Source organism: Camelina sativa, chromosome 6, assembly GCF_030686135.1.
Source record: "Camelina sativa cultivar CO46 ecotype springtype chromosome 6, ASM3068613v1".
NCBI lineage: Eukaryota > Viridiplantae > Streptophyta > Magnoliopsida > Brassicales > Brassicaceae > Camelina > Camelina sativa.
In genome coordinates this window covers 10,318,790-10,330,168 of record NC_141885.1, presented here as the reverse complement: position 1 = coordinate 10,330,168, position 11,379 = coordinate 10,318,790, and the positions used below count along the sequence as shown (strand labels likewise).

Sequence of the window (11,379 nt, the reverse complement as noted above, 5' to 3'; positions counted from 1 at the left end):
AATCCTTATAGAGAGGATATGGATCATATTGTTCCAAGGCAGGTCCTTTCTCTTCTTCTTGGTAAGCAATGATGATCTCTTGTATGGCCATCACTTCTTCTTGTTTCTCAATCACAACCTCTTCCTTCAAAGCCTTCTCTTCCTCTTGTTGCAAAGCCAACATTTGTTTTTTCTCAATGATTTCCCTTAATTCCTTAAGCTTCTGTGCCTTGAAACGTCCTGGGAATGGTAGAGGCAGTTTGTAAGCAGGAGGGATGTACTTAGCCGGCTTGACAGCTTCTGACTCTTCAGCTCGATTAGCCACTCGAACACACACTCGGTCGAGTGCATGCTCGAGCACCTGGTCGAGTGCAATACCGGAGTCAGTCTGCTTTGCACAAACTTCACTCTGAGCTTCAAGAAATGACCAATCCTCCCCAACTTGAACTTCACTGTCCTTAGTGAGTTCTTCTTCAAAGATATGAATGGCTTTGGCAGTAAACTCCCTTGGGTTTTGAACTGCTTTTCCAGGGAGTTGGGTGGGTTTTAGAGCTGAAGTGGATGCTATATTGCTCTCCATATACTTGACTCTTGAGTTCAGACCTTCAAACTTCATATTGAGATCATTATACTGAGATGTTAACCTTTGATTCAACTCAGCAAACTGTTTGGCTTCCTCAATCTTTCCATTGGTTTGCCCAATCAACAGCTGTTGTATCATTGCTCTTAGGTCTTGTTCCTGGCCTTGGTTAGTCTGAAACCCTGGTGGGGGACACAATTGGGGCTGGAACACTTGTTGCTGCTGCTTGGATGCATAGTTGTTCTGTTGTTGAGGCTGAGGAGGTGGATAGACTTGGTCTTGAGGGTTGGCTACATTGGTGCTCCTATAAGAGAGGTTGTTCTGCTTGAACCCTCCACCTTGGTTGTAGCCTTTGTATCCTCCTCCTTGGTTCTGCATATAACACAACTCAGCAAACTCCCTATCTCCTTCTTGGACTGGGGCTTCTTCTTCACCAATGAAGTGAATGGTTTTTGACTGGCTTAGGAGAATCCTGTCAAGCTTCTCATTGACCATCTTTAAATCCTGCTTGTATTTGTCGTCTTGATCAGTGGAGGGGATCCTCATGGTTCTATCATAATCTTCATTATAAATACCATCTGACTGAGCAAGGTTCCTAACCAATTCCCATCCTTCTTCCACATTCTTGTTGAGCAAGTTGCCTTTTGAAGCTGTATCAAGAAGCATTCTTATCTTGGGAAGCACTCCTCTATACAAAGTGCTTAGAAGGGACTCATTGCTGAAGCCATGGTGAGGACACTGAGTCTGGAATCCTTTAAACCTCTCCCAAGCTTCACAAAAGCTCTCATTATTCCTTTGAGCAAACCCAGAAATTTCATTCCTCAACCTAGCAGTCCTTGCATTGGAGAAGAACTTGGCCAAAAAAGCGTTCTTGCATGCATCCCATGTGGTTATAGCTCCAGTAGGAATAGTCTTCTCCCATAGATGAGCTTTGTCTCCAAGGGAAAATGGGAATAGCCTTAACTTGAAGCCATCTTCACTTACTCCATTGATTTTTGTGAGTCCACATATTCTGTCAAACTCATCAAGGTGATCTAGAGGATCCTCCATTGGCAACCCATGAAATTTGTTGGCTTGTATCATGGAGATCAATCCACTCTTGATTTCATAATTATTATTGGCCACAACAGGAGGCACAACACCAGCTCTTTGGTTGTGTGTGTTAGGTGCATCCCCAGCACCAAAGTGTCTAGGTCTATGATCATGGTGATCTTGTTGTTCCATGACTACTTGTTCTTCTTGTTCTTGAACTACTCTTCTTTGCTTATGTCTCAAACCCTTTTGTAGCCTGTGGATGTTGTCAATAGGCCTTTGAAGACTGTCTTTGCCTTTTGACCTTGTGTGCATCAACAAACTCGAGTATAGACTCGAACAGGTACACGGTCGAGCGCAGGCTCGAGTGGGTGGTCGAGTTGACTGGGAAGTGATGGCTATTTGGATCCGGCTTCTGACTCGATAATGTGCTCGATCACTACTCAGTCGAGTGGGTGGTCGAGTGGGTACCTGAAACTCAAGACAGCCAAGCAAAAAAAGATTTAAGTTCAGCAACTTCACAAGTGTATAAACGAACTTAATCTTAGACTAATAATGATCCTAAATGTCACAAAACAAACTCAAATGGGCAACGACGCCAAATTGAAACATGTCTTTTTGTGGGTGTGGTGATGAATGATGTATGGAATGATGACTTATGAATGAATGGATGACAGGGTGTTTCAATTCCCCTTATGCAATTGTAGTATAAGAGGTGTCAATCCATTCTGAGTTTTTGTGATCAATCAAGATGTGCATATGAGTCTAAGTCAAGCCAGATGTAAAGGTTGTTTGTCACTAACAATCATATTATGAAATGTGAAATGCAGAAAGTAAAACTACTAGAACTAGGAGCTAAATGCAAATGGAATATAATGATTATGACAATTATGAAGCTAAAACAGAAATAGAAACTATAATAATGCAAGTATTGAACTAATGCAAGGTAAGTAATAAACAGGATACTAAATGAATGCAACAGAAATGCAACTAGAGTGAAACAGGACAAACACAAATCATAAACACAAGTTCTGGGTTGGAACTCGAGCAAGCACTCGATCGAGTGCTGATCGAGTGCAGGGTCGAGCTGGACAAATACGCAAAACAGAGCAACACAAGAAAAACAGAGGAATACCAAAAGCAAATCAAACAACGATCAAACAACATGATTTAAGCTAAGAAATCAATAAACAAGGAAGGTCTTGAGGAGGGATTCATGGGCTGGACTATGATTAAGGTCATCTAACTTGGTCAACAAATCTCAAACAACTTGAGCTAATCTCTAGACATATATTTCTAAGACATGTTTAATCCACTCTCATGGCAATAAACAATCAAACTCATGCATCTCTAGACTTGTTCTCACAAAGTAAAGAATCTACACAAGCAGGCATTAAGCAATGTGTCAAAAATCAGACAAGACTTATAATCTCTTAGCAAGCCTAATGATAGTCTCTAGATCTAGCCTTATCTATGCTCCTTAGACATTGGTGTGATGCTAAGAGGCTTGAAATCAGATCCTACCCTCTCAGATATAGGATCAGCATTAAGAACATCTAGCCTAGAAGAGATCTATAACAATCAAGCTTGACCAAATCAAACAAACCTCAAACACAAACCAGCCTAACCCATCCTCAAGATCCTAAGCAACTACTCACAAGAACACATGATGAACAACAAAGTCATAAACCCAGAAAATACTGAAACATGCATCATTAGAAAGATAAATCAAAGATCTATAATATTGAAGAAAGAACCAAACTCAAATTCTCAATATTAAGAAAGTTATGAAACCAACAATATTGAAGAATTTAGTCTTTTTCTCCTTTTAAAAGAAGTACAAGATCTAAGAAAATAAAAGTGCAAAACGAATAATTCTAAAAAAAGTAAAAACTAGGTTTTTGACTCTCTAAAAAGCTGGACTCTTTTGGTGGCTGCAGGTACAACCCCTTATATAGAAAAAGTAGTGGAAGCCCTAAAAACGCTAAAAGACAAAATAGCCAGGCGGCTCGACCAACTCGACCTGGTGCTCGGTCGAGTGACCGGTCGAGTTGGCTCCTCTTATGCTCCTCCCACTCGGTCGAGTCCCTCTCAGCACACGGTCGAGTGTCTGGTCGAGTGGGCAGTCGAGTTGGACTTCGGACCTTGGTTCTTCAGCCTTAGCTCTCTTGCTTTCTCCTCATGATTGCTTCACTTCTCTTCAGCATTGCTTTCATGCTCATTAAGCTTCAAAATCACCTGTTTATGCATGAAAAGATGCAAATGCAATGCAACTAAACTCTAATGCAAGAACAACCCTAAAGCTATGCAATAATGTCAAAATGGATAGCAAAAGATGTGAATATATTAAGGGAAAACAGGGTAAAATATATGAACATCATAGGGTCAAGATATGTTGATAAATATGTACAAACCTAGGGCCAATGAATGGAGTGAAGAAGGCCCTAGGATTCAAATAGAGTTTGGGCGGCAAAAGGTGGTCCCATGTGAGTTTGGAGTCAATGCAAGTTGAAAGGAGTCACATGTGACATAAAGATCCGTTTATAAGGTGTCCCTATCACTCTTGGGCGTCCAACAACATTCAAATATCACAAGTTTCTATTAGAGAAAGAAGGAACAAGTGTGAGAGTCACATGTTGGCTTAAGAGGTCACATTGGAGCTGTCACTATCTACATGTTTGGGACCAGCTCTCCTCTCTCTTCATGTCACTTTCTACACACCCAAATATGTATATGTGTATGTATATGTGGCCGTTGTAATTAGGTTTAGAAGGGAGACACATAACCCATTCTCTCCTTGTATGTAACACATATCACTCATATCACTCATAAATATGTAACACATATCACTCATAAAATTAAGCTCTCCAATGGGGGGTTTTTCCCTTTACCAAAATCGTTTCTTATATATCCAAATGGGTAGATTCTAGTCTCTATACTCTCATGGAGAGACCAAGCTTTGGCAATGCTTGGTCTCTACCTCTCTTTCATTCTATACTCTTCACTATTCTCTAAACTATTCTAAAAGGTTATTTGGGTTATCTTTGGTGTGAGAGAGCTGTTGCCTCTCATACTTATTCTTGAGTATACACAGCTTATATTGGAGTGTATAACTCCTTCTTTACCTTAAGAATACTCTTATTGAGTTGTATCTTAAAGGCTTTACACATGAACACACAAATTCCGCTTTAAGTGTTCTTGTGAGTTTATATTGGAGTAGAGTGTATCTTGCAGCTCACTCTCTCCAAATTCTAACATGGTATCAGAGCAGGCTCAAGATCTGAGCTGCTAGTATTCAATTCTGCAAAAGAAGCCACAAAGTTGGCGTTTTGAAGCTGTTCTTGGAGCCATTGGAGTAGATACTCTATATGGAGGTTATCAAGGCAGTTTGAAGTTTCAGTTTGGAGTAGCCATGAAATCCACAAGGGAGAACTGTTAATCTACTTGTTGGAGGTTTATGGTGTCTTGAAGTCAGTCCTTAAAGGGGAGCTGCTTCATTTCCTTTGCTCATTCTGTTTACTAAACACTAAACACTCAAACACTCATACACTCTTGGTTACTAAACTCTCATTCTTGGTTACTAAAATCTTTCACTCTTGGTTACTAAACTCTCATTCTTGGTTACTAAATCCCTCACTCTTGGTTACTAAAACTCTCATTCTGGTTACTAAACTCTCATTCTGGTTACAAACACTTTCGGTTACTAAGTTACAAGTTCTGGTTACTCTATTCTCGGCAACAAGTAAAATCTCCGCCGAAACGTCTCAAAGATCGACTCGTACGAAAGCCTTCCACTGCGATGCAGCTTACGCGTTCTTCACAAAAGTTCTAGACGATAGAGTCGTATTTCCAGTGGAAGTGAAATCATATCAATCCGAGCAACCTTTAAAAAGTTATGCCCGATTAAGTGGGCATATATCATTCCGGCGCATCATCAATGCTTGGAGTTAGAACCAATGGCCATCAAGCTTCAAAGACCGCATACAAGCCCAACCATAGTACTAAGCCGGATGACTTGAAGATGTCAGTCCAGAGAGGCTGACCGGAGGAAGCAGACCGGAGTTGACCATGGTAGAAGATCTAGTGGAGAGGAAAGCTGGTGGAAAGCATGTGTGGTAGTGTCAAAGTTGTTAAGAGCTGATTGAATGTGCACTAGTTGAGATCTTCTAGGCACAAAGTTTCAAGACTCAAGACATGGTCCAAACCATGACCAAGTCAAGAGAGTGGTCCCAAAGATGATTCAAACCACATCTCTACTTTAAAAGGCTATCCTCTAAACTCTATCTTTTAATTAATTTAAATTCATCTTAATTCAAGTTTTTAAAATTTGAATTTCAAGTTTGAATTTATTTAATTCTATATTTATCTAAAAATATTTTAAATTCGTTTTTTAAAAATATTTTAAATTCGTTTTTAAATATTTTTTCTTAAAATAAATATAGTATTTTTCATTACCTTAGTTATCTTAATTCTTCATTTGGTTTCTCAAGTTTTATTAAGTGTTTTCTTAAAACCCCACAATATGTACTTTAAATTTTTTCTTTAAATCTCATGATGAAGGTTTAAAGGAGACGAGACATGTGTGAACACTCTAATGAGAAACACAAGATAAAGCAAAGAGATCCATGAGAAGAGAAATCAAGTCATGAAGGAGTAGAAGGAATGGAAACACTTAGAGGATGGAGCCAATTTTTATGAAGTCAAAGAAGTGACAAGAAGGGTGTGCACAAACCTTCAAGATTGGTTCTCATTAATTATTCAAGCCAATCTTGAGGAGGAGAAAGGTGTCAACAACCCTCATGGAGCTTTAGAAGCAGTTTGAAGCAACACATTCCAACAAAGAAGATCAAAGGCTATCTCTAAACCCTTAACTCTTTCAATATATTCATTAATCATATTTGCATCAGATTAGTCATGCATTTAGTGAATTTGTCATGCTTAGAATCTGAATTTAGAGAACAAATATTAGGTTGTGGTTTTAGAGAATTGCCTTGTGATAAAAACAGATTATTAATGTTTAATTTGTCATTTTCAAATATTGACTTTAGGAATTAAATTCATGATTAAAATCTGAAATTTATCTAGGTGATTTTTAGATTTATAAACTGAATATTAAACCGGATTTAGCATAATTTAAAATTTAATTTGCATGTTTAAAATATGATTTTTAATCATGTGTTAAACTGAATTTAGACTTAGTAAATGCTAGTTCATTTTCCAGTTTATTCTCTCATGTCTCAATCTAAGATAAATATTATTCTTATGGCAAATATACTTAAGAATCTCTTTACATCTTTAGTTGAAGGTGTAAAAGAAACAAAGCCATTTGTAAGCTAGATGAGAAGAAGAGGTTCACTTGGATAATGGAGCTATGGTGTGTAAGAGAAAGAAGCAAGAAGCCAAAGCCATCCCACATTCAAACCAAGGTCAAAGCTACAAAATTCAACCATGAAGGCTATACTCTTTTTCCCTTAGCAAAGTTTTATCCCAAGTGGTTTTCTTTGCTAAGGTTTTTAATGAGGTGGTTATTTGTGTGTTGCAAGCTTGGTCTTTGGTACCCACCGCCCAAGCTTGAGGGGGAGTATTAGAGAGGAAGATGCAATGAGATTGATGGAGTTCAAAGAAGTCTCATGAAGCTTCAAGCTTAACCTCCGATCTCTCCACACTTAAGCTTGAGGGGGAGTATTGAACCAGATGAAGAAGTCACACACCCAGGAGTTCACTCGACACTCTCCATCAAGAAACAAATGTGCAAATGTAGGGTCAAGATATGTTGATAAATATGTACAAACCTAGGGCCAATGAATGGAGTGAAGAAGGCCCTAGGATTCAAATAGAGTTTGAGCGGCAAAAGGTGGTCCCATGTGAGTTTGGAGTCAATGCAAGTTGCAAGGAGTCACATGTGACCTAAAGATCCGTTTATAAGGTGTCCCTATCACTCTTGGGAGTCCAACAACATTCAAATATCACAAGTTGCTATTAGAGAAAGAAGGAACAAGTGGGAGAGTCACATGTTGGCTTAAGAGGTCACTTTCGAGCTGTCACTATCTACATGCTTGGGACCAGCTCTCCTCTCTCTTCATGTCACTTTCTACACACCCAAATGTGTATATGTGTATGTATATGTGGCCGTTGTAATTAGGTTTAGAAGGGAGACACATAACCAATTCTCTCCTTGTATAAATATGTAACACATATCACTAATAAAATTAAGCTCTCCAATGGGGGGGTTTTCCCTTTACCAAAATCGTTTCTTATACATTCAAATGGGTAGATTCTAGCCTCTATACTCTCATGGAGAGACCAAGCTTTGGCAATGCTTGGTCTCTACCTCTCTTTCATTCTATACTCTTCACTATTCTCTAAACTATTCTAAAGGGTTATTTGGGTTATCTTTGATGTGAGAGAGCTGTTGCCTCTCATACTTATTCTTGAGTATACACAGCTTATATTGGCGTGTATAACTCCTTCTTTACCTTAAGAACACTCTTATTGAGTTGTATCTTAAAGGCTTTACACATGAACACACAAATTCCGCTTTAAGTGTTCTTGTGAGTTTATATTGGAGTAGAGTGTATATTGCAGCTCACTCTCTCCAAATTCTAACATTTCTCTCTGTTTTAGCCTGTTTTCTTGGTTTAAGCCTGTTTTGGGATGAAACAGGTTTAAGTTTTGTCTAAACATTCCAAATTCATCTCGAACTCTTACTATAAGTAAAATGCATTTGACTGTCACACATTCTGACCCTATAAAGAGTAACAAAGCTGTTTACTGCTTTGAATCAATGTTTTCTCGGTGTTAGCCTGTTTCGGGACAAAATGGGTATAAGTGGTGTCTAAACACTTCAAATTAAACTTGAACTCTTATAATTATTCAAATGCATTGGATTTTTACATATTTTGACCCTATAAAGAGTAACATAGCTGTTTACTGCTTCGAATCAATGTTTTCTCTCTGTTTTAGCCTCCTTTCTTGGTTTAAGCCTGTTTTGGGATAAAACGAGTTTAAGTGTTGTCTAAACACTATAAATTTATTCTGAACTCTTACAATTAGTCAAATGCATTGGATTGTCACACATTATGACCCTATAAACAGTAACAAAGCTGTTTACTGCTTCGAATCATTGTTTTCTCGGTTTTAGCCTATTTCATGACAAAATGGGTAAAAGTGGTGTTTAAACACTCCAAATTCAACAGAAACTCTTATAATTACTCAAATGCATTAGATTGTTATATATTTTGACCATAGAAAGAGTAACATAGCTGTTTATTCTCTCAATTCTACCTAAGTTAATTCCGCAATTCTAACATGGTATCAGAGCTTGGTTTCTGTCCTTGACAAAACCAACTCCATTCTCTATTTTCTAAGTCTTGATTCTCTATTCTTGTTGTTCGCTTTCCACTCTTGTTCGTTTTTCTCGTGTTTAACCACCGGTCAAAAGTTTTAGCCGGCGGTCAATAGCATTCTACCATGGAGAACACCAAGCCGCTTGTTCTACCGACTGTCCTCAAAGGAGGAAACTACCTATTGTGGTCAAGGACCACCAAAACCGCGTTGTGTGGCTGTGGACTTTGGAGCCACATCGAAGGTGGAAGAGTTTCAAAGAAAGTCATCAAAGAAGATGGAAAAGAAACCATCAAAGAAGATGAAGAAGAGGCTAAGCTCGAGGAAGACGCTAAATGGTTCCAAGAAGACCAAACTGTCCTCTCCATACTTCAAAACTCTCTTGAAGCTCCCATACTAGAAGCCTATTCTTATTGTGAAACGGCTAGCGAACTCTGGAGACTCTTAAGAATGTATTTGGCAATGTCTCCAACCTCACTCGAGTCTTTGAAGTAAAGAAGGCCATCAACGACCTGAATCAGGAGGATATGGAGTTCAACAAACACTTTGGGAAGTTTAGGTCACTTTGGGCTGAATTCGAGATGCTCCGACCAAACACCATGGACCCGGTCGTGCTTAACGAACGAAGGGAACAAAATAAGGTCTTCGCTTTGCTCCTCACCCTTAATCCTACCTTCAATGACCTCATAAAACACATCCTACGGTCAGACAAGCTCCCAAGCCTCGATGATGTGTGTGCACAGATTCAAAAAGAACAAGGCTCTCTCGGTCTCTTTAGTGGTAAGGGGGAGCTTGTCACGGCAAACAAAGGGGTATTCAAACTGGAGAAGCGGAGGTCAAAGGGTGGATGTGAGCATTGTAAAAGGAAGAACCACACTAAGGAGAAGTGTTGGTTCCTACACCCTCACTTACGCCCAAGTCAACACCACAAGGAACCACGAGCCAACCTCACTCACACCAAAGACGAGCAAGGTCAGACCGGCGGTTCTTCAAGGAATGGTGACGAGGCGGCATTAGGGGACTATCTGAGGATATCGGACTTAGAAGCTTTCTTCAAGTCATTGGCTCTCAAGGAGCCTTCCGGTAAGACCTTCTTGACCCGAACGTCCGAGAACTCTCTTGTTGTAGACTCGGGTGCTTCTCACCATATAATTAGTAATTCGAGTCTCTTAAACAACATAGAACCGGCTAGGGGTGAGGTCATTATAGCAAACAGAGATAAGATTCCTGTTCAAGGAATTGGTAACCTTAGGTTATTTAACAAAGAGTCTAAGGCCTTTTAGATGCCAAAGTTTACTTCTAATCTCTTATCGGTTAAGAGGGCTATTAATGATCTAAATTGATATGCTATATTTGGACCTAATGATGTGCATTTTCAGGATATTGAGACAGGAAAACTGATTGGTGGAGGTGGAACCAAAGATGATCTTTATATACTTGAAGAAAGTTCACCAAAGTCACCAAAATCTTTTTCTCTTAGTTCTTGTCTTGGAATTTCTTTTAATGCCATGTGGCATGCTAGGCTAGGTCATCCTCATTCTAGGGCTCTTGAATTGATGATACCTAATGTTTCTTTTGATCACTCTAGTTGTGAAGCTTGTATTCTTGGCAAACATTGTAAAACCGTTTTCACTAAGTCCACTACTTGTTATGAAAAATGTTTTGACTTAGTTCATTCGGATGTTTGGACATCTCCATGTGTCTCTAGGGATAATAACAAGTACTTTGTGACTTTTATAGATGAAAAATCAAAGTATACTTGGGTAACTTTACTTCCCTCCAAGGACCGTGTGATTGATGCCTTTATAAACTTTCAAAACTATGTCACTAATCAGTTTAATGCTAAAATTTAAAGTGTTTAGAACAGACAATGGAGGCGAGTATACAAGCAATCGCTTCAAAGAGCACCTAGCAAAGCATGGCATTGTTCATCAAACAAGTTGTCCCTACACCCCTCAACAAAATGGTGTGGCCGAAAGAAAGAACCGACACTTGATGGAAGTAGCAAGGTCAATGATGTTTCACACCAATGTCCCAAGAAGATATTGGGGAGATGCGGTGATGACGGCCTGTTACCTAATCAACTGGACTCCGACTAAGATCTTGGAAGATCGATCTCCTTTTGAGATATTGAATCAATTTAAACCATCACTAATCACCTAAAAGTGTTTGGATGTGTTTGTTTTGTTCTAGTACCAGGTGAACTACGGAACAAACTGGAAGCCAAGAGCACCAAGTGTATGTTTCTCGGCTATTCGATCACTCAAAAAGGCTACAAATGCTTTGATCCGGTCACCAACCGCACCTTTGTCTCTCGTGACGTTAAGTTCCTTGAAGACCAAGGCTACTTTGACAAGAAGGATTGGGCAGGCTTGAGAGACTTGGCGACACTGATGGATCAGTCTGCCGGCCTCAAGTTCTTACTTGATCATCTCGGCGCCCCC

At 39.3% G+C, this 11,379-nt stretch overlaps 1 non-coding gene across 1 annotated transcript; it reads left to right on the top strand.

The window, feature by feature from the left end:
• Nucleotides 1-1,280: 1,280 nt before the first annotated feature.
• Nucleotides 1,281-1,387, top strand: LOC147942401 (small nucleolar RNA R71). Its single transcript, XR_015560524.1, has one exon. It is a non-coding gene; the product is annotated as a small nucleolar RNA R71 (small nucleolar RNA).
• Nucleotides 1,388-11,379: the final 9,992 nt, after the last annotated feature.